Source organism: Mobula birostris, chromosome 4, assembly GCF_030028105.1.
Source record: "Mobula birostris isolate sMobBir1 chromosome 4, sMobBir1.hap1, whole genome shotgun sequence".
NCBI lineage: Eukaryota > Metazoa > Chordata > Chondrichthyes > Myliobatiformes > Myliobatidae > Mobula > Mobula birostris.
In genome coordinates, this window is record NC_092373.1 from 51,536,256 (window position 1) to 51,561,493 (window position 25,238).

Genomic DNA, 25,238 nt, shown 5'->3' on the forward strand with positions numbered 1-25,238 from the left:
GTTGCCATGGACAGAAGACACCCTATCCTTGTTATATGCGTCTTCAGACAATGCAGATTCACAGTTACGCGAGGAACCTATTTCTACCAACTTCTCCTTATATGCGTCCAAAACTCACAGTTATGCGAGGAGCACTGCTTTCCCGCCAATACAAGTCATGTGCGCATGCCTCACAGTCACACTCCCGCCACTCTCGCATTGGTTTTGGCAACATATGGATGTGCGATCTTGTGCTGTTAAACTTTTGTTGTTTTTACCTACAGTGCAGTGATTTTGTGCTTGAAATATTTAACTATGCCTCCTAAGCGTCCGATGTCAAGTCCTGGGCCATCAGCCAAGCAACAGAAAACTGCTTTAACACTTGAAAAACAGTTGGAAATTATAAACAGGGCGGCATCAGGTGAAGGTAACACAGCTCTGGGATGCTACCCTGTGCAGTTGTGGGCTATGATGTCTGAGTTAGGCATCACACCAAAGCAAGTGTTTAATGCAGACGAGACCGGGCTTTTCTGGAAGCATATGCCGAAACGCATTTACATAAGTAAGGACGAAAAAACTGCAAACAACGAGGAAATCTGCAGATGCTGGAATTTCAAGCAACACACAGGGCTCCTGATGTGACCTTCTATGTATTGGCGAGACCCGACGCAGACTGGGAGATTGTTTCACTGAACACCTACACTCTGTCCGCCAGGGAAAGCAGGATCTTCCAGTGACCACACATTTTAATTCCACGTCCCATTCCCATTCTGATATGTCTATCCGCGACCTCCTCTACTGTAAAGATGAAGCCACACTTAGGTTGGAGGAACACCACCTTATATTCCGTCTGGGCACCCTCCAACCTGGTGGCATAAACATTGACTTCTCAAACTTCCACTAATGCCCCATCTCCCCCTCGTACCCCATCTGTTATTTATTTATTTATATACACACATTCTTTTTCTCTCTCTCTCTCCTTTTCCTCCCTCTGTCCCTCTCACTATACCCCTTGCCCATCCTCTGGGTTTTTTTCCCCCTCCCCCTTTTCTGTCTCCCTAGGCCTCCTGTCCATTGATCCTGTCAAATCCCTTTTGCCAATCAACTGTCCAGCTCTTGGCTCCATTCCTCCCTCTCCTGTCTTCTCCTATCATTTTGGATCTCCTCCAACCCCTCCCACTTTCAAATCTCTTACTAGCTCTTCTTTCAGTTAGTCCTGATGAAGGGTCTCGGCCTGAAACGTCGACTGTACCTCTTCCTAGAGAATCTGCCTGGCCTGCTGCGTTCACCAGCAACTTTTATGAAAAAACTGCGTCAGGTTTCAAGGCAGCGAAGGATAGATTGACTTTGCTTATGTGTTCCAATGCCGAAGGAGACTGTAAGATGAAGCCTCTCCTAGTTTACCATTCATTAAACCCCCGTGCTCTTAAGGGTTTGAGTAAGAAGCCTTTCAATGAGCGTGGAAATCAATTTGGGCGGAGTTTGACCATTCAAGTCTGCTCCGTCATTCAATCATGGGCTGATCCAATTCTTCCAGTCATCCCCACTCCCCTGCTTTCACTCCATATCCTTTGATGCCCTGGCTAATCAAGAACCTATCTATCTCTGCCTTAAATACACCCAATGACTTGGCCTCCACAGCCGCTCGTGGCAACAAATTCCACAGATTTACCATCCCCTGGCTAAAGTAATTTCTCCGCATCTCAGTTCTAAAAGGACATCCTTCAATCCTGGAGTCGTGCCCTCTTGTCCTAGAATCTCCCTCATTCTCCTGAACTCCAGGGAATACAACCCAAGAGCTGTCAGACGTTCCTCATATGGTAACCCTTTCATTCCTGGAATCTTTCTCGTGAATCTTCTCTGAACCCTCTCCAATATCAGTATATCCTTTCTAAAATAAGGAGCCCAAAACTGCAGACAATGCTCCAAGTGTGGTCTCACGAGTGCCTTATAGAGCCTCAAACTCACATCCCTGCTCTTATATTCAACACTCCTCATTGCCACCTGAGATTTTACCAACAACAGTGGTTCATTGGTAAATTTGTAGATGATATTTAAAGCTGTACTTAGCCATACAGTGATAAGTGTAGAGAGAGTAGAGCAGTGGACTACTCATGCATTAAGATATAATAGTGTCTTAAATGAGTGGATTAAAAATACATACTGTTTGGTCAATACAATTTTTGAAATACTTTCTCTGATGTAATTAAAAGTACAAAATTTATCTGATTAACTCCTCAATTCATTTGCTGTGTAAATTCAAATTTCAAAGTCCAAAGTAAATTTATAATGAAAGTACCAATACGTCACCATATACTACATTGTGATTCATTTTCTTGCAGGTATGTTACAATAAACAGAATAAAAACACAAGTGAAAAAACTGTACACAACAAAAATGGACAAACAACCAATGTGCAAAAGACAATAAATTGTGTAAATACAAAAAGAAGGAGAAAAATAAATAAATGCATAATACTGAGAACATGAGTTGTAGTGTTCTTGAAAGTGAGTCCATAGGTTGTGGAATCAGTTCAGTGTTGGGGTGACTGAAGTTATCTTCTCTGGTTGAGGAGTAATAACTGTTCCTGAACCTGGTGGTGTGGGACCTAAGGCTTCAGTACCTTCTTCCTGATGGCAGAAGCTGTTGTGTATTTAATATTTCAATAATATTTGAGTAATCTCATATATATATATCTATAGGTTGATTAACCATTCTTGTTCATTTAAATATTTCATGTGTCATCATGCTACCACATGATATGCACATGCTTCGCTTAAAGTAAACACAAAGTTAGACCCGCATTCCCAGATTCCCTTGTCTTCCTTTGACTTAGTTTAATGTTTTGAAGTTACAAAACATAAAAGCAGCGAGAATAGAGCATGACCTAGATGGTGGGAGTCCTTGATGATGGATGCTGCTTTCCAGCACCAGCTCTCTTTGTAGATGTGCTCAGAGGTGGGGATGGCTTTACCCATGATGGACTGGACTGTATTCACTACCCTTTGTAGGCTTTCCTGTTCAAGGGCATTGGTGTTTCCATACCAGGCTGTGATGTAATGGTCAGTATACTCCCCAGTGTGCATCTATATAAGTCTGTCAAAGTTTTAGATGACATGCCAAATACACTCACATTTCTAAGAAAGTGGAGGCACTGCTGTGCTTTCTTCATAATAGCACTTTTGTGCTAGACCCAGGACAGATCTTCTGAAATGATAACACAGGGGAATATAATATTACTGACCCTCTCCACCTCTGATCTCCAGCTGACAACTGGTTCATGGATCTCTGGTTTCCTCCTCCTGAAGTCAATAATCAGCTCGGTGATCTTGCTGACACTGAGTAAGAGGTCGTTGTTGTGGCACCCCTCAGCCAGATTTTCAATCTCCCTCCTATATGCTGATTCATCACCACCTTTGATCCAGCCAATGACACTATTGTTGTCAGCAAACATAAATATGGCATTGGAGCTGTGCTTAGTCTCACTGCCATAAGTATAAAGCGAGCAGAGCAGGAGGGTAAGCAAACAGCCTTCAGATGCACCTGTGATGATAGCGATTGTGGAGGAAATGTTGTTACTAATCGAAACTGACTGGAGTCTGCAAGAGAGGAAATCAAGGATCCAGCTGCACAAGGAGGGATTCAGGCCAAGGTCTTGGGAACTTATTAATTAATGAGGGGATGCAGTATTGAAATCAGAGCCGCAGTCAATGGAGAGCATCCTGCTATATGGATTTTCACTGTACAGATGTTCCAGAGTTGAAGGAAAAGCCAAAGAAATTGTATCTGCTGTCGACCTGTTGTGATGGTAGGCAAATTGGAGTGGATCCAAAATGCTACTCAGGTAGGAGTTGATATGTTTCATCACTAACCTCTCAAGAGACATTAGGATTGTTTAATGTCATTTCCAGTACACAAGTGTAAGGGGAATGAAATAATTGTTACTCTGGATCCAATGCAGCACCAAAAAGTACTTAATCAAAGTGGATGCAAGTGTTACTGGACAATAGTCATTGAGCTAGGTTACCATGTCCTTCTTCGGCAATAGTATTATTGAAGCCTGCTCGAACAGGTGAGCCCCTCAGGCTGCTGAAGCGAGAGGTTAAAGGTCTCAGTGAACACTCCGGGCAGTTGGTTAGCACATGTCTTCAGTACTCGGTCAGGTACACTGTCTGAACCAGATAAGGATGCTCTCACGTTGGTTTCAGAGAACGAAATCACAAGGTTATCAGGGACTGTGGAAGTTTGTGAAGGTGTCTCCATGTCTCGTCAGTCAAGGTGAGCATAAAAATCATCAAACCCATCTGGGAGCAAAACCTTGTTGTGACATATGTCCCTTGTTATTTCTCTGTTTTACTTCGTAATTCAACACATTAGATTTCCTGCTCATTTTTGCACCTGTCCACTTTTTATTCTGTCACCCTGCTGGCTGAGAGATTTATTTTATCATTTCTACAGGACATTCCGCTAGACATCATCCATTGGTAGTACTTAAGACAAGGGCTTTATTTGAGCAGGCAGTAATGCACGACTGGTGCTTACAAATCTTTCTGTTTACCGTGAAGTAATGGGAGCCATGGGAGATTTATTATCTAAGTTACAAGCTGGCTATTCCATCGTAGTAATAACAGTTTTGTGGCTTGGTAAGACAGAGATCAGAAAGCAGCTCTTGCCATCCAAAAATGACTCAGGGCCACAACAGCTGCACGATAACCTGTCCCTCCCATCAGTCAGATCAACCCATATTCCTAAGCAATGTGGTTACATTTCACAGAATGAAAAAAAAAGCTAAATCTTATGATAAAGCTGGAAATGCCGCAGATTGATCTTTGTTTACCTCATCTAAGAAAGGACGTGCTGGCTTTGGATCCTAAGGAGGTTCAGGAGATTGATCGCAGGAATGAAAGGGTTAACATAAGAGAAGCATTTGACGGCTCTGGGCCTGTACTTCCTGGAGTTTGTGAGAATGGCGGGGGGGGGGGGGTGCTGCTTCTCTCATGGAAACCTAACTAATATTGAAAGTCCTAGATAGAGTGCATGGGGAGAGGATATTTCCTACAGTGTGGGAGTCCAGGGCAAGAGTGCACAGCCTCAGGATAGAAGGATGTCCCTTTAGAACAGAGGTGAGGAGGAATTTCTTTAGCTAGAGGGTAGTGAATCTGTGTAACTCATTGCCACAGGCAGCAATGTTATTGGGGTATACTTAAGGTGGAGATTGATACGCTTGTAATTAGTAAGAGTGTCAAAGTTTACGAGAGAAGGCAAGAGAGTGGGTTTGAGAGGGGTAATGAATCAGCCATGATGGAAGGGCAGAACAAACTTGATGGGAGGAATAGCCTAATTCTGCTATTATGATCTATGGTCTTTTCTAATAGCTTAACTGTTTATATTTTTTTCCTCAAATTCTATTTATTAACTCCATTTTTTGACATGTAATTGTTTCTTAAATCATGTTTAAATGTTCTTAACACATCTACAAATACTCATTTGGCCTCAGAGTTTTCAAAGGTAGTTCACCTTTCGGAAGTAGCCGTGGATTATCAAAGCACTTCTGAGGGCAAGGCTTATTCAGGCTTGCTGTCATAAATTTCTTGATGAAAGAGAACGTTACAGATGGTATTGTACTAAAGTGTTTTATACATCAAATACACTGTAAAAGATCAACCAGACACTTCATTCTAACTGATGTTTTATCAAGATTAATTAACAGATTAATTAATCCCTCTTGTTTCAGATTTAAACTTTAGAAAATTTCGGTGTTACTCCTACAGTACAACTACTAGCTGAAAACATTCTTGGAGAAATTGGTGGAAGACTTCATTGAACATGTTCCAGCTCCTTGTTTTAATCTTTTAAATTTATTTTCCAAATTGGACATGAGGCAACTGATTAAAGATGGTTCCTACGTCCTTATTTAATGATGTAGTTCAAAGCTAATGCTCTTACAGTTTAATTATCCATTTTGTGAATCATGCAGGCACAGTGATTGGGAAAATTACCAACCCTTGGACTAAATATAAAATTATCAGCATATGGAGTGAAATGCAAAGGAGACTATGTCATCTTGGCAATTAGAAGATACTTTTCATTTCATCTGCGTCTTAGAGCAATTAAACAAATGTGCATCTTAACCAATCTAGAAGTAGATACTTTAGATTAAATAGAATCTTTGCAGCACAACACACAAAATCTGAAAAGAAGTCATAAGTCTATATTTTGGGAAAGTAAAAACAACAAAATGACTTGCTTTAATTGCCATCAATCTGTAAAACTGACAGTGACCTCTGGATTTCCAGGCATGCACCTGGGATTGCAAAACTCCTTAATTTGATTCAGCTTACTCAACAGAACCATGGAAAGACCTTTTACTAACATGAATTTAAGCTGTTTACAAAATAATTCTGTTAGAATATTATTAGAGATTTTAAGTTTAGTAGCATGGGCAGAATATTTTAAAACTTATATAGAATCATATACAGCACAGAAACAGACCCTTTGGTCCATCTCATCCATGTCAGCCAGGATACCCTATCCAAGCTAGTATCATTTGCCAGCATTTGGCCAATAACCTTCTAAACCTTTTCTATCCATGTTCCTGTTCAACTGACTTTTAAAAGTTGTTATTATATTTTCCTCAGCCACTTCTCTGGCAGCTCATTCCACACTGATACCACCCTTAGTGTGAAACAGTTGACCCTGAAGTTCCTATTAATTATTCCCCTTCTCACCATGAACGTATGCCCTTCAGTTCTTAACTCCCAAACCAGTGGAAAAAAAACTGAGTGTGTTCACCCTATGTATGCCCTTCATGATTTTATACACCCCTATAAGAACACTTCTCAGTCTCCTAAACTCCAAGGAATAAAATCCTAGCTTGTCTAACCTCTCCCAATAATTCAGTCCCTCCAGTCCTGGCAATAATGTTGTAAATCTTTTCTGCACTCTTTCCAATTTACGAACATCTTTTCCACAGCAGTGTGCCCAAAACTGGACATAATACACAAGTGTGGCTTACAACTGCACCATAACCTCCCAACCCTTGTACGCGATACCTTGCAAAATGACTCAGCAAACCATTTAGAGTCATAGAATCATAGAGCACTACTGCACAGAAACAGGCCCTTCAGTTCATCTAGACAATGCCGAAATGTTACTCGGGCCAGTCCCATGGACCTGCAGCTGGACCATAGCCCTCCATCCATGTACAAAGTTCTCATAAAAATTACAACTGAATCCTCATCAAACAACAGGAATTCTGCAGATGCTGGAAATTCAAGCAACACACATCAAAGTTGCTGGTGAACGCAGCAGGCCAGGCAGCATCTCTAGGAAGAGGTGCAGTCGACGTTTCAGGCCGAGACCCTTCGTCAGGACTAACTGAAGGAAGAGTGAGTAAGGGATTTGAAAGTTGGAGGGGGAGGGGGAGATCCAAAATGATAGGAGAAGACAGGAGTGGGAGGGATGGAGCCAAGAGCTGGACAGGTGATTGGCAAAAGGGGATACGAGAGGATCATGGGACAGGAGGTCTGGGAAGAAAGACAAGGGGGGGGGGAACCCAGAGGATGGGCAAGAGGTATATTCAGAGGGACAGAGGGAGAAAAAGGAGAGTGAGAGAAAGAATGTGTGCATAAAAATAAGTAACAGATGGGGTACGAGGGGGAGGTGGGGCCTAGCGGAAGTTAGAGAAGTCGATGTTCATGCCATCAAGTTGGAGGCTACCCAGACGGAATATAAGGTGTTGTTCCTCCAACCTGAGTGTGGCTTCATCTTTACAGTAGAGGAGGCCGTGGATAGACATGTCAGAATGGGAATGGGATGTGGAATTAAAATGTGTGGCCACTGGGAAATCCCGCTTTCTCTGGTGGACAGAGCATAGATGTTCAGCAAAGTGGTCTCCCAGTCTGCGTCAGGTCTCGCCAATATATAAAAGGCCACATCGGGAGCACCGGACGCAGTATATCACCCCAGTCGACTCACAGATGAAGTGTTGCCTCACCTGGAAGGACTGTTTGGGGCCCTGAATGGTGGTAAGGGAGGAAGTGTAAGGGCATGTGTAGCACTTGTTCCGCTTACACGGATAAGTGCCAGGAGGGAGATCAGTGGGGAGGGATGGGGGGGACGAATGGACAAGGGAGTTGTGTAGGGAGCGATCCCTGCGGAATGCAGAGGGGGGGGGAGGGAAAGATGTGCTTAGTGGTGGGATCCCATTGGAGGTGGCAGAAGTTACGGAGAATAATATGTTGGACCCGGAGGCTGGTGGGGTGGTAGGTGAGGACCAGGGGAACCCTATTCCTAGTGGGGTGGCGGGAGGATGGAGTGAGAGCAGATGTGCGTGAAATGGGGGAGATGCGTTTAAGAGCAGAGTTGATAGTGGAGGAAGGGAAGCCCCTTTCTTTAAAAAAGAAGACATCTCCCTCGTCCTAGAATGAAAAGCCTCATCCTGAGAGCAGATGCGGCGGAGACGGAGGAATTGCGAGAAGGGGATGGCGTTTTTGCAAGAGACAGGGTGAGAAGAGGAATAGTCCAGATAGCTGTGAGAGTCAGTAGGCTTATAGTAGACATCAGTGGATAAGCTGTCTCCAGAGACAGAGACAGAAAGATCTAGAAAGGGGAGGGAGGTGTCGGAAATGGACCAGGTAAACTTGAGGGCAGGGTGAAAGTTGGAGGCAAAGTTAATAAAGTCAACGAGTTCTGCATGCGTGCAGGAAGCAGCGCCAATGCAGTCGTCGATGTAGCGATGGAAAAGTGGGGGACAGATACCAGAATAGGCACGGAACATAGATTGTTCCACAAACCCAACAAAAAGGCAGGCATAGCTAGGACCCATACGGGTGCCCATAGCTACACCTTTAGTTTGGAGGAAGTGGGAGGAGCCAAAGGAGAAATTATTAAGAGTAAGGACTAATTCCACTAGACGGAGCAGAGTGGTGGTGGAGGGGAACTGATTAGGTCTGGAATCCAAAAAGAAGCGGAGAGCTTTGAGACCTTCCTGATGGGGGATGGAAGTATATAGGGACTGGACATCCATGGTGAAAATAAAGCGGTGAGGGCCAGGGAACTTAAAATCATCGAAAAGTTTAAGAGTGTGAGAAGTGTCACGAACATAGGTCGGAAGGGATTGAACAAGGGGTGATAAAACAGTGTCGAGGTATGCAGAAATGAGTTCGGTGGGGCAGGAGCAAGCTGAGACAATAGGTCGGCCAGGACAGGCAGGTTTGTGGATCTTGGGTAGGAGGTAGAAACGGGAAGTGCGGGGTGTGGGAACTATAAGGTTGGTAGCAGTGGATGGGAGATTCCCTGAGCGGATAAAGTCGGTGATGGTGTGGGAGACAATGGCCTGGTGCTCCTTAGTGGGGTCACGATCGAGGGGTAAATAAGAGGAGGTATCCGCGAGTTGTCGCTGTGCCTCGGCAAGGTAGAGGTCAGTACGCCAGACTACAACAGCACCCCCCTTATCGGCGGGTTTAATAATAAGGTTAGGATTAGTGCGGAGGGAGTGGAGAGCAGAGCGTTCGGAAGGAGTGAGGTTGGAATGGGGACAAGGTGCGGTGAAGTCGAGACGGTTGATGTCCCGTCGGCAATTAGCGATAAAGAGATCCAGAGCAGGCAGAAGACCAGAGCGGGGTGTCCATGAAGAAGAGGAGGATTGAAGACGGGAGAGGGGGTCATCGGTGGGGGTGGAAGAGTCCTTGCCGAAGAAGTAGGCCCGGAGACGGAGACGGCGGAAGAGAAGTTCCGCATCGTGGCGAACACGGAACTCGCTGAGGTGTGGGCGAAGGGGGACAAAGGTGAGGCCCTTACTGAGAACAGAGCGTTCTGCCTCCAACAGTTGAAGGTCGGAGGGGATGGTAAAGACCCGGCACGGATGAGAGCTCGGATCAGAGGGGGGAGGGGGGAGGCTGGGGGTGTCAATGGAGAGGGGAGGGTTGGGGTGAGAGGAAGATGGAGCCTCTGAGGGCCCAGGAGTTGACGGTGGGATCTGAGGAAGACGGGGCTGCGGAGTGGTGGTGGGGGAAGGGGAGAGGGGAGTCACAACAGCAGCACATAAAGACCCGGCCTGGAGTTCAAGGCTGGCGTCGCAGTTGGTGGTTGCGCAATCGCTGTGAAGGTGTCCATGGTCATTGCTGGAGTCCGGGTTTTGAATATGCCCTGAGGTGTTGGAGCCGCCGAGATCAGTGGCAGGAGCCGCAATCTAAAGTTCATGAATCCTCATCCACCACTTTCACTGGCAGCTCATTCCACATTCGCACCATCCTCAGAGTGAAGAAGTTGCCCCTCAGGTTCTCCGTAAATATTTCACCTTTCACCCTTAACCTATGATCTCTTGTTTTAGTCTCACACAACCTCAGTGATAAAAGCCTGCTTGCATTTACCCCATAGACACCTCTCATAATTTTGTTTACCTCTATTCATCCTTTCCCTATAACTCAGGTCTTCAGGTACTAGCAACATCCTTGTAAAATTTCCCTGTACTCTTTGAATCTTAATGCTATCCTTCCGAAAGATCGGTCACCAGAACTGCACCCAATAGACCAAGTCAAGCTTCACCAATGTAGGGGTCCCTTTGATCCTCTAAAATGATTTTATACCATTCATACTGCTATAAGGGATTGTTTTGCTTTGAAAAATCTAAATGATCATACTTCTACTAATTAATATGTGTATGTACAGTCAGTCAAATTCTTTAATCTGATTTGCTGGTCAACCATTTTGTTAAAGAATACAGTAACATAGTGTACAGTACTAGACTATAGAATCAGAATTATTGAATCAAACAACACAGAAGCAAGTCTTTTGATCTACCTTCATTCTGACCATCAAGTACCCTAACTTTGACAGTTCTGGACTATTAGTTGTTTCAATAGTGATTAATAGCCCATCACGGGAAATGGAAAATTTAATTTGAAGCAAAAACTAGTTTGGAAATTAAAATTTATTATGAGATATGTAACTATTGGATTGCCGTGACAAAACAAAATCTGGCTCACTAATCTCACTTAGTGACTGAAATCTGTCCAGGAAGGTGTCTAATTTATTTTTATATCATCTCAATGTGTACTTAAGAATGTATAAATAATTATAGTTTTATACATATAAAAAAATGGAAAAGGTTATACATGTGAAAAAAGTACATGATACTTGTGAATTCCTTATCCAAATAAAAATAAAATTAAAAAAAAAGAAATCTGTCCAGGAAGGAAAGAGTTTTAGTCCAAGACCCAGCAATTAACTCTTAAATGTCTCTTCAGTTCAATGAGTGATGGGTCGTCAGCGTTGGTACTCAGAATGACAATCAACTCCCAAGGAAAAATACATTGGCATTTATTATTACACCTCAATAATTCCCACTGAACTGATACCCAATTGCAGCAAGGGTTGCAAATGTTAAATTTTTTGCTAGATCACTTTGTGGGAAGCTTTCCTCAGCATCACTGCTAACCACCAATTCCAGATCAACAAATGGAGTTTATTTTTGCATCAAAATCTGCACATTAATTTTGAGTGACAAGACTGATTTTAAATATTAGGTGAATTCAATTCAGAAAAAATAATATGATTGCTATTACTAGACTAATGATAACATCAAAATGGAACTGTTCCAGTGAGACCACAAGAAACTAGCGCTTCTTGATAATCATTACTTCTGCAAAGAAGGCAAGCATGATAACACATTTTTTCCAAGTACCTTATAATGTTTTTTTAATCTATACGTAAATCCTTAAAAATATCTGTATAGTAATATTCAAATGCAGATGTTACAGATAAGCTGAACAGAGATAATAATTTTGCTTGTTGTTCTCAATGCAGCCACTGGCAAAAAGCAAACATGATTAAAATCAGAATTTAAATCTAAGCACAGAAAACACTCAAGCAAAAAGACAGAGGAAAGAATAGTGTACTGAAGAATGATCTTGCTACTTAAGTTTTATTTCCCTTTTAATCTACATTTTCTATCTACTAAAAATGACCAACGATTGGTGGAAAGCTATCTTAAGTCAGCGACTAATCATCTCTATTTAGTGATATGTTATTCAACTTCAAATTTCAAACTACACCCAATACTTCATTCAGTTTCTGATTGATTGATGATTGGTGATGGTACTTCGATAGGTGTGATGAAATAGAAGGCTGGAAGGTGTGTGTTCTTGGGATAAATTACATTCCAAACTGAATTGTAAGGAAGTTTATTTTGGTATTCATATAAAATATGAAGACTTGAATATGGCCTTGGTCTTATTTCTCAAAAATAGTCTTTTTATTACTATTGTTTATATTGTGAATATTGATATCTTTAACTTTCAGTAACCATTCCTATTTGTTGCCTTTTTTCCCCTTATCCTACCAGCCTCTCAACTGACCATCACCCACACATTCCTTCCTCTGGTTCCCCTCCTCACCACCTTCCCTTTATTCCACGGTCCACCGTCCTCTGCTATTCCATCTTGGTCAGCTCTTTGTCACTTCCTCCCATCCCATTCCAGCTTCTTACATCATTCCCACTTTCCTCCCTCCACCTGTTCATCATCTACTCATGACCCCCCACCCCACCCCAACTCATTACCTGCCAACTCTTAATCCATCCATCCACCCACTTTTTTATACTTTGGTATTTCCTCTCCTTTTTCCAGTTCGGATGAAGTGCCATGACCCAAAACATCGACTGCCCATTTCTCTCCCTAAGTGCTATTTGACCAACATTTTGCCTGCTGCTCCAGATTTCCAGCATCTGCAGTGTCTCTTTTAACTCCATTCTCTTAACACCACATTTGCTCAATACCATATTCATTTAAACCCCAGGAAGTGATGATGTACAGGAGCAGCTTGTTGCAATTAATTAAGCACACATCTGTTTATGGGGGCTGGTTGGATGAAAATTCAGACATTTCTGTTGACATATAATGAGAATTTATATCCCTTAAAGAGGAAGTCGAATCTAGCTGTTAAACCCAAATACTTTTGTCACAGATGGGGGAGCAGGCTGGATGGTTTGGCAGATAGTATATTCTTTCTACTCTTCATGTGGGCTTCTGTGTGTTTCCAAGTCAAGATTCTTAATATCTTATCAAATTCTCCTTCTCCATTTTGAGTGGTCATGGCTTTGGATTCTTATGACTCAGTGTGGATGTTGCACAGTTTCAAAGAGCTTTTGAGAAATGCTTGATTCCTTTCCTCTGTCTTTATAGTAATCCCTTGTCATAGCAGAAGTCACATTATTGTGTCCATTTTATGGGTCAAGTGGCAGGCATACAAATCTTGGCTTGTCCATTGCATTGCATTGGGGGCATATTGGCTTGGAGAGGATTGCCTATCCTACTAATGGATTTGAAAGAATCGACAAAGATATCATTCATGGTATTTTTCCACTTCTTTGAGGTGCCTGCTGTAGGTAATCCAGATCTCAGAAACATACAGAAAAGCAGAGATCAATGCTACTTAGTAGACAATGAATTTTGTTTTGGCCCTGTTCTTAAGTCTTGATCTTCAGACACTCTTTTCCTCAGATAACCATAGGTTCTTTCTCCAACAGCACTTCACCCCAGGTGGTGGCATGAACCACTACACCTTGCTCATGATGGTGAAGTTCTAGATTATACAGCTGTCAAAGAGATTTTATACAGATATATTCCAGTTAATTGGGATACATTGGGAACCAGTGCATTTTGGCCCAATTAAACAACTGCTTAAATTACTTAAAGTTTAATGGAAATAGTTAAAAAGGTATAAAAAAGACAAATTACCATTTAACTGAGTAACAATTTATGTATTTAAATGAAATGGAGAACCCATTAGAACACTACCAAAACCTCAAAAGTATTATAAAATTGCATTTTTGTTCCAAATGGTTATCGATGGAGGAATTCATCCAGTGTACGCTGCCATGTTCTTTTGATTGACTGTAAATGAACAAAATCAGTGCTGACATTGAGTGCAGATAATGGACTGCCTTCAGACAATGCTTTTGACAATTGCATCCTCCAAATCTCACACAAGGCAGATACACGTAGTATCACAACCAGGCCTTAAGGAGTCTGATAGCAGCAATCGAGACCAAGAAGGTAGCAACCAATTCCTTGTCCCCTAGAATGACTAACACTCTGACATCAGCACCATTCACCTGGGAGGGAGGGTAAAGACCAACTAATCTCCCTCCTAAGCCAGAAGCAGGACACATGAACATGATCCATGACTGGAAAATGTTGGTGGATGTCAATAAACAACTCACCTTTCCACCGGAAATTGCTACTAACAACCTTAGGCCGGACTTGGTTCCCTGGTCCAACTCATTACAGGTCACCTACACTGTGGAACTTGCAGTCCTGTGGGAAGATTCGGTGGCTGAAGCTTATGAGTTCAAGAGACTACACAATGCAGATCTAGCAGCTGAAGCTCAGCGACAGGGCTGGAAAACCAAAGTTTGTCCTGTGGAAGTGGGTTGTGGGGGATTTATAGCCACATCCACCATCAAATTCCTTAAGGAGCTGGGGATCCACAGTCAGACTCTATGGCAACCTTCAGAGCCACATCAGAGGTGGCAGAAAGAAGCAGCTTCTGGCTTTGGATCAAGTGAAAAGACCTCTACTGGGCTCCAAGATAGCATCAAGAGAGTGGGAAGACACAGCAGGGGGTGACTATGGGATGCCAGACGTCATTGTAAAGCCTGCCTGAGATGTAGTGGGCTAATCGATGAAACATCCAGGAAGGAGGGTGCCCATTTGGAAAACCCCTGCGTGTCTAACCTGTGCCACTCCCAACATCAGGGCAGATTCAAGCAAGCGCTCACTACCCATTGGCATGAGGGATATTACATCTTATCCTGTGTTTTTAAATTTTTTTTATTTTAACTTTCAAGTTGATTGTCAGTATCTTCAAATACTTTGCAGTTCCTAACTTGTTGAAGTGGTGAGATTATTTCAACTTCACTCCAGACTGTTTCTGGTTTCTCCAAGCATCAATGCTGGAAACCGCAGTGAGCAAAACGGTTCCGAGTTATCTTACTGCTTATTTCCTGCCAACTATCAGTGACAAAAAAGAGTGTATTTTGAACACAAACACATGGAACTGACATTATTTAAAAACTGTTCGCTGTAACTACAGTATATCGTCTAATGGCAATACAAGAGCACGCGACTGACACTAGTTGGAAACTGTTCAGCAACAGTCTCCTGTCCCAATTAAATGGCAAAGTGTTCCAAATAAACAAAGGGTATCCCGGCTAGTTTTTGTTCATTCAAAGTTGGCCCAAATAAGCGGCTGTGCTAATTAACTGATGGCCTAACTACACATACACTCAAAGACCATTTGATTAGGTAGTGACAGGAGTAGAACCTGGCGTAGTCTTCTGCTGCTCTAGCTCATCCACTTCAAGATTCAACAAGTTGTGCATTCAGAGGTACTCTTCTGCACATCACTGTTTTAACATGGTTATTTGAGTTAGTGACCACAAGGGCTTGGTGTCACCGGTATTCACTAACTACTCTATATTCATGATTTAATGATGATTAGTAAGTTTGTAGGTGACACCGAAACAGGTGGCGTCATAGATATTGAAGATGGTTATCAGGAATTACTGAAGGATCTTGATCCACTGAGTAAGTGGGCTGAGGAATAGCAAATGGAGATTAATTTGAGTAATTGTAAGATCTTGCACTTTGGGAAGACAAATGAAAGCAGGACTTTCACAATAAATGGCAGTGCCCTGGGGACTGTGGTAGAACTGAGGGCTTTCAGGGTACAAGATGGTCATTCCCTGAACATAATAGGGTGATAAAGGCTTCTGACTTGTTGGCCTTTGTCAGTCAGGGTACTGCGTATAGACGTCGGGATGGTGAAGTTTTATAAGACATCGGTTAGCATCAGTTGGAATATTGTGTTCAGTTTCTGTCACCTGGCTTGATGAAAGCTGCATTAAGCCGGAAAGAGAACATGAAGATCTATATCTCATGGTCTTATTAAGATACTTCTGAAGATGCTGCAGGGACTCGGAAGACTGAGTTTATGCAGAGATGTTCAGCAGGCTAAGATTTTATTTACATGAACATGGGAAAATGAGGGATGGTATTATAAATCATGAGAGACATAGATTGGTGAATGCACATAGCTTTCTTCCCCAGAGTTGTGGAATCAAGAATAGGAGTATGTAGCCTTAGGGTGAGATTTAATAAGAATGTGAAGGGTAACTTTATCGCTTAGAGGCTGGTCTGTACATGGAATGAGCTGCCTGAGAATACAGCAGAGGCAGGTACAAAGTACATTAACAATATTTAAAAGAACATAGATAGGAAAGTTTTAGAGGGCTATGGGGTAAACACGGGCAAATGAAACCTGCTTAGATGGAATTATTGGTCAGCATGGACCAATTTGACCAAAGGGTCAGTTTTCATGGTGTATGATTCTAAATGCTAGAAGATGTGCATCAAAATGATGAATAGATATTTTCTGCCCACTATATAGGACAACAATGCACTCTGCCACCCATGAGAGATGTCACCATTTCATTCTAGCTCTAATGTGCACAAACATTGCAAGTATTCCACACTCAGCATGAAAGACTATTACATGGACATAATTTATGTTGTATTACAAATATACATTTTAGTTTAAACAATTTGTAGGGCTATAAATTGCATCTGTGCATATCATCACTAAATATTTATGCTTCAGATGCTTGTAATTTTGTGTTAAAATATGTGGCCTGACTTTTACATCATGATTTAATTTATGAATACATTATAAGTAGATAAATTCATTGAATCTTATACTTTTGTCATACTTAAGGAAATTATTAGTACTTAGTTTATTTATTTTCTTTTTTAAACATAGAACGGATTGGTGATTCTTCTTTGCTCATCCAATAACTGACAATAATATCATTTTATAAATGCCAAATAAATGGTAATTCAGTAAATTTATGCATACTTTTTCTCTGGAGAAAGCTATTATGTAAATATGCTGTTAAGGCAAGGAAAGAGGTTCACAGTGGAAAAACTTGAATAAGTAGGTCTATCGAGGCTTTTATCCGTGGGCATACGCATGTATGCAGTGTGTGCGTGGCACATTTTAAAGGAGGGAGAAATTATGAGCAAGGCTGATTTCTAAAACTGTAATTTACATCAAGCTATTTGGTGTTATATTTTACACAACATAAACCGTGAGGTGTGATTCTCAATATGATTTGAGAAGGAACAGCTTGAATGCACTTGAAAACTATCAATCCATTCTATAGTCATGATATTGAAGATGGCAATAAATGGAACTCTATGGTCTATGATTGGGATCATCTGTCCTGGTAGGTAACATGATACTTGTATGTAGTATATCACCCAAGATGTAATATCCATAATACATAATCAAAATGAATTGATTAGTCCTGTCTATAAATAATAGGAAAGTACTACAGAAACTTTGGGTAGGGAAAATACCAATTAAATCTAAAGGTAGCTGTTCAAAATGAGCCATTCCAAGTTGCAACCACACTACTTGGCTCACCAGTGCATGCACTGAACAGCAAGAAATTCTGACAGGCTCTTGCAGAGGACTAATCAGGGCACGATGATAGATGGTTTATGTGGACTTTCGTAAAACTTCTGACAAGGTCCCTCGTGGTTAACTGGCCCGGAAGGTAAATTCACAAGAGATCCATGGTGAGCTAGCCAGTTTGATGCAAAGCTAGCTTGGTGGAAGGAGACAGAGACTGGTTCTAGAGGATCTTTTTTTTCAGATTGGACTCCTGTTATTAGTGGTATTCACAGGGATTGCTGCTTGTCAACTATACTAATAACTTGGATGAGAATGTAGGTGGCACGATTAGTAAGTTTGCTGGTGACAACAAAATTGGTGGTGTGGTGATCAGTGAAGAAGGTTAACTAAGGCTACAATAGGATCTAGATAAACTGGGAATGGGAATAGATAATAATCTAACTTGGACCAGTGTAACGTGTTGTACTTTGGTAAATTAATCCAGGGTAGTATAAACATAGTGAATTGTAGGCTCTGTGGAGTATTGATGAACAAAAAGCCTAAAGTATAATTACCTATTTCCCTGAAAATGGGGAAACAGGTGAACAGGTGGTCCACAAGAATGGCAGATGGAATTGAACTCAAACAAGTGTGAAGTGATGCATTTTGGGAACCTAACTAGGGAAGGACAGACATAATGAAGACAGGGCTCTGGGGAAGACTGTAGAATAGTCAGACCAAGGGGTACAAGTACATAGTCCCATGCAAGTGAGCACATAGTGAGGAAAAGTGGTGAAGGAGGAATATAGCAAGCATGCCTTCATCATATGAGGCAATGAGTACAAATGTTGTTAGGGTAGTGGAGAATAATACTGGAGGGAATAGGTTCAAGATGAGAGGGGAAGGAATTAAAGGGACCTGAGGGTGTTGAGTATAAGGACAGGATGCCAGAGGAACTGGTAAAGCCAGGTACAATCATAATGTTTAAAAGATACTTAGAAAAGTTCATGACAGGAAAGGTTTAGATGGTAATGGGTCAAATACAGACAAATGAGACTAGCTCAGAAAAGCACATTGATAATTGTTAATTACGTTTAGACCATAAGACATAGCAGCAGAATCAGGCCATTTGGATCATTGAGTATGCTAAGGCGTTCAATCATGGCTTATTTGCATTTCCTTTCAATCGCTTTCTCTTGCATTCTCCTTGTAATCTTTGATGCCCTTACTAATCAAGAACTTATCAACCACCGTTTTAAATATACCCAGCAACTTGGCGGCAATGAATTCTGCACATTTACCACCCTCTGGTTAAGGAAATTCCTACCTATCTTGGTTCTAAAGGAGCATCCTTCTATTCTGAAGCTGCTTCCTCCGGTCCTTGACACTCCTACTACTGGAAACATCCTCTGCATTCCCACTCTATCCATGCCTTACAATATTCGGTAGGTTTCAATGAGATCCCAACTTATTCTTCTAAACTCAAGGGAGTACAGGCCCAGAGCCATCAAACACCGTCATACATTACAAGTATTCCTCATACATTAACTCCTTTATTCCAGGGATTATTTTCACAAATCTCCTATTGATCTTGTCTAATGTCAGCATATCCTTTCTTAGATAAGGGGCCCAAAACTGTTCACAATACTCCAAATGTGGTCTGACCAATATATTATAAAGCCTCAGCGTTACATCTTTGCTTTTATATTCTAGACCCCTCAAAATGAACACTAACATTGCATTTAAATTCCTTACTATGGAATCAACCTGAACTAGAACTCCCAAGTATCATTGCACCTCTTATTTCTGAAATTGCTCCCCATTTAGAAAATAGTCTATGCCTTTATTACTTCTTCCAAAGTGCATGATTATACACTTCCCTACACTGCATTGTGCCACTTCTTTGGCCATGAATACCTTTGGCTCTGGAAAGTAACTGTTTTAGGTGGAGAATTCCAGCTGGGCTTAAGTGTTGGATATAGTTAAAACAATGAATTTGAAATTAAAATGTTCTATTATTTTCCTTTGTCCTTATTCTGTTCTCACTGATATCTATTTTCCTTTCTGTGCCTAATTTGACATGAATTGCCAATTCTGATTTCCACTTCTTTTACAGTTTCAGTTTGGTTAGCTCAGGGATTCACAATTGCTTCTGCTGTTTACCCATGTCCCAGACATAAAGCTTCACTTGATGCAATATTATCATTTTGCTCTTCCAACAACATTCAATGCAAAATATAGTTGAGATCAAACAGAGAAGAGCAATTCTAGCCAATAGAGTACATCCGCAGATATGCTTCTCCAAAAATGATGGCAAATTAACTCAAACAGGAAACATCAAAGATACAAATGTCACTCACATAATTACCACTCAACAAAACATAATGATAACAGTTTTTTAGTAGAGCTGATAAACAGAGCAATAAACAATGAGGCTGAGCAACTTCATTGCATGAAAATCATTCCAAATGACTCTACAGTAAAAGTTCAGTCTCTTAGTCTCTTTCTCTGATAAATAATATTTAGCTGGTGAACATGAAGATAGATACCAGACCAATCCAAGACATCACTGTCCGAAATAAGACTTCACAGCAAGAGAGTAAAATTTCTCCAAGCTGATTTTGGATGACTGGTTTGTGGAATATGTTGGATGGCCACCTAATCAATGCATTCAGGGGTCTGACTATAGAAACAAACAAAGCCCAGTGAAACCTGCCAGTGATGTATGTGATGCTGAAGCTGTTCAGTCCAAAATCTGCGTAAATCCAAGTGTTGGTCCATCATTCAGCAGCAATTCCAATGTGTCAAATATATTTGCTCTTTCTGCTAAAATTTACCAGAAAATTCATACGTTATTGCTTTTGACTGAAGATTCATTCAGGCTGATTTGGTTCAAATATGTGAGACTTATTTATTCATTACTGTCATAATTGATTAATTCGCTATGCCACTAAAGTCAGCATCCATTTTATTTATAGTAGTTGAGTAACTGTGACTTTCATTACTATGTAATGCATAACTCAGTGTGACTTTCATTCCTATAAATGGAACACTGAAGATCACAAATGTGTGGATTTCATATCTGTACTGGACTGCTATTTAAATGATCAAAACTCACCAACAATTAAAGGCCAATATCCTTAGATTGATGGACTTCTAATTATTTTTCCTCAGGTAGAAAATAACAACCATCGTTAAGCAGGACTATATTTATACAGATCTGTATTCTATATCCCTTGATGCCACAGCATACAGAGGTCTTTGCATAATATAAATTGTGCAGCATAACATTACATTTTGAAATCATCTATGCGAAGCATTCAATGGTTAATAAAAGATGAGTTTCTACTGATTCATTTGTTGTGGTCAAAATCACAAATATATTGGCTGTGTGCTTCATTTTTTTCCATAATGGGTTTTGAACTCATGCATTATTTGGAAAATATTAACAGCAGTAGAGAAACATCAGAGCCAACATAATCCATATTCAAATTAAGTCAGTTCTGTATTTTAAACAATCTTTGAAGCAAAAGTGCTTTTAAAAATCTTGATAATTTGGCCGGTGTTGTTAAATACAGTATATCAAACATTTTCTGTTGGTCATGTTAATTCTACAATAAATTGCAAAATTGATTGACTAATTTCAATGTTAGAAGTACCATAGATTAAGAGTAATTTCTCTTATAGAAATCACAATTTAGCTTGCAATGTAATTCTTTGTGCTTCTTATCACCTTTGATCGAAAAAGAGAGAAAATGTTTGAAACTGTCTGTTGTATTGTTTTGTAAATTATATTAATGTGGGTAACCAGGGATTAAGATTACATTGAAGATATACTGTAGTATCATCAATAATTGTCACCATGTTGCAGTGAAGTTGAACATATTGGCAGTTTCAATGTTCTAGTGACACTTCTCAATGAGTCAAAGAGCATGGTTAAATAGGCCCTTTCCTTCACCAAGTCAGCAGTGGTCAATAAGTACTCATTTACACTAATGTCATGAAAAAAATCTCCTAGCATTCCCATCAACTTCTTCCAGATGCTACCACTAACCTACAAATCAGGAGCAATTTACAATGGCCAACTAATCCATCAACCAACTCAGCTCTGGGAGGTGAGTGGAAACTGGAGAATGAAGAGTAACCCCACATGGTCAAAGGGAGAATGTGCAAGCTCCATTTAGACAGCATTGGAGGGCAGGCTTGAACCTAGGTCACTGGAGTGGTGAGCCAACAGCTTTTACTGTTGTACCACTGTGCCAACTTCTAACAACCCAGATCATTGCTTGGGAAGTGCTGAGGTAAAACATGTGTTCAATTGTTGTAAATTAGACTACAAAACAGTATCACAATAGAAAATGAAAAAGTGTCAAAAATCCAACCAGTTAACTTTAAAAATACAGCAACCCTACAGCTTTAGTTTTTTTTAAACGCAAACAACAGGAATTCTGCAGATGCTGGAAATTCAAGCAACACACATCAAAGTTGCTGGTGAATGCAGCAGGCCAGGCAGCATCTCTAGGAAGAGGTGCAGTCGAGGTTTCAGGCCGAGACCCTTCATCAGCTTTAGTTTTTGTAATGTTTACATACCAATTGCTCAGTCTCAATAAGATATAGTTCTGTGTTCCCTTTAGCAGACATCCCACCTCTCCCGGAAGGTCTGGGAGTCTCCCGCATATTAATAGTGGCTCCCTGATGCCCGCAAATTATATACAATGTCCCGGAAATCAATTTTTTTGAGAGCAAGTGAGCGAGAGAGAGCGTGAGAGAGACCACGAGAGCGACAGAGAGAGAAAGAGAGAGAGAGGGAGAGAGAGCGCGAGCGTGAGAGACCATGAGAGCACGCGCGAGCTACGAGAGTGAGAGAGAGAGCGAGCGTGAGAGCGAGCGCGAGAGCGCGCCATGGCAGAGTTTTCCAAAAAAAAGAAAATATAAAACGTACGTCACCCCAGACTATACTAAAGTGTACCCCTGCCTAATAGGGGTCAAAAATAATGACAGTGTTGTTCGCTGCACTGTTTGCAACAGTGACTTTTCTATTGCCCATGTGGGTTAGGACTGTAAAAGACATGTTGAGGTGAGTTTAACAGGTGTCATTCGTTTATTTGCAATAGCTAACATTATTTAAACCAGCTGGCTAGCTGCTAAGGAGCTACTCTATTGCAGACATCCCACCTCTCCTGGAGTCTCCTGCAAATTGATGGTGCCACCTCCCTGAAATGAGTTTTTGCAGGGTGGGATGTCTGCTTTAGATGCCTAGATTTAATAGGTATAAACTTCTTTCCCTGCTGTAAAGTGATTGTACATACATTGTCGATCCAGTGCTCTAATCCAAACAGAAGAAGGCTGACAAGGGTCAGAAATTTGGGCATTATGTATGTTATCCAAAAGGAGAAGCTAACTTGAAGTTGGTAAGAGATATCAAAAGGCTTTGTTAACACAGTCTCAAGACATTCTGCTGACAAGAAAAGTTTTTTAACATTTTACAATGCAAGTTGGAATTTAGAGAAAGTGGGTATTAATCACAACTTAATATTAGTCATGTATGAATTCTAAACTTTGGATAATCTTTGGCTCTAAAAGTAAAAACAGGAAAAAGGTAGATCAAAAAGGCTACTTGCTACTACAGTGTGAGTGTAATATTTAAAAGTCTTAATTTATGTTTATATTTCAGATACTGTCTTTACTGAATGGTGATATTCTCCCTAAATGTATATCTGGGCAAGGCATTCGAAGGTGAATTCCTTCTGATTCAAGTTCTTAAAGATGTACTTTAAAAGGATTACATTGAAAATACATAATCAAAGCAGTCCACATTGGTACTGTGCTCCACTTGAGTTTCCGCAACTTTTTTTACATCCTTTTCCCTAATCTCAAAAGCATCAACACAACTTGCTGCTGTTGTAATGAGTTTCGTAGTGTTACTGTTCTATGGGAAGAGAAGTTTAGTCTGAATTTCTCACTAGATTACATGAGTACCTTTGTTATGTTCTCCTTCACAAATGCAAACATTCTATGTAAACATTACGTTGAAGATCTCAGTTTGGTCACTGATAAGTTTTTTTTTCCCCAAGGGATGACTGATAATGTTAACTTCCTGTCCTGATATGCACATCTGGTATCACTCTTATAAATCTTCTCTTATCCGCTTCACTGCCTCTTTTATCATGTTATGATCTACTGTACTCCAGCTGTACTCATCCAGGTCTGTCACAGGTCGAATGTAATTTCCTTACTTTTCGATTTTATCCAGTTAAAAATAAACCCTAGTGTTTGGTTTGCTGAACTGTGATTGAAGTATTAATGATTTCTACTGTGAAATCCTTTTGTTTCTCCAAACTACCTAGATCTGAGCCTTCTAAGTAAAATGAGACCTCCTTTGCTTTCTACCAAAATATACACCATTCTATTTTTCTCTGTGGAACTTCAGTTTCCAACTGTTTCCCTATTCTGCAAATTTATTAATGCCCTTCTGTAATTTTTGTGTTCTTCGCCGCACTGTTACCCATAATTTGGGGAATTATACAAACCCATAGTTTGCATAGTGGAGTGGTGCCACAGCAACAACCTGGCACTCAACGTCAGTAAGACGGAAAAGCTGATTGTGGACCTCAGGAAGAGTAAGACGAAGAAGCACATACCAATCCTCATAGAGGGATCAGAAGTGGAGAGAGTGAGCAGCTTCAAGTTCCTCGGTGTCAAGATCTCTGAGGATCTAACCTGGTCCCAACATATCAATGTAGTCATAAAGATGGCAAGACAGCAGCTATACTTTATTAGGAGTTTGAAGAGATTTGGCATGTCAACAAATACACTCAAAAACTTCTACAGATGTACCATGGAGAGCATTCTGACAGGCTGCATCACTGTCTGGTATGGAGGGGCTACTGCACAGGACCGAAAGAAGCTGCAGAAGGTTGTAAATCTAGTCAGCTCCATCTTGGGCACTAGCCTACAAAGTACCCAGGACATCTTTAGGGAGTGGTGCCTCAGAAAGGCAGTGTGCATTATTAAGGACGTCCAGCACCCAGGGCTTGCCCTCTTCTCACTGTTACCATCAGGTAAGAGGTACAGAAGCCTGAAGGCACACACTCAGTGATACAGAAATAGCTTCTTCTCCTCTGCCATCTGATTCCTAAATGGACATTGAAGCTTTGGACACTACCTCACTTTTTTTTAATATACAACATTTTTGTTTTTTGCACATTTTAAAAAATTGATTCAATACATGTAATTGATTTACTTGTTTATTATTATGTTTTATTTTATTTATTATTTTTTTCTCTCTCTGCTAGATTATGTATTGCATTGAACTGCTGCTGATAAGTTAAAAAATTTCACTTTACATCCCGGTGATAATAAACCTGATTCCGATTCTGATTCTGAAACTGTGTTTTTGACTCCTAAGTGTAAATTTTTAATGTAAATTGTGAACAGTAGCTGCCTAGGAATGATCTTCATCGAACAACACTACCATTCTTCTTTTATGAATTGCTATCCTTTTCTCCAACCTTCTGCTTTTTATTTCGGAGATAGCTAGCAATCTATGTTGCCAGTTATCCCTTATTCTGCATTCTCTGATGTAATTCTTCAGTTTATTATGTATATCCTACAGTTGGCTTTTAAAATTTAGCTTGCTTGGCTTATGATTGTTTAAGGCATGTGTAAAATAGATTGCAACAAAATAAGCTGATTTTAAACCTGTATCTTACTGTTGGTTTGCAAAGTTATTTTGAAATCTAAGAAGACGAATTTCCATTCAAGAACAAACATGTTTCCCTAAAATTGGATTTCATCCTTTA

The 25,238-nt window shown here is 40.7% G+C and overlaps 1 protein-coding gene across 10 annotated transcripts in view; it reads right to left on the reverse strand.

The window, feature by feature from the left end:
- The window catches only part of LOC140196330 (inactive N-acetylated-alpha-linked acidic dipeptidase-like protein 2), a 993,804-nt gene that overhangs the window by 36,432 nt on the left and 932,134 nt on the right, over nucleotides 1-25,238 (reverse strand). The window lies entirely within an intron of this gene.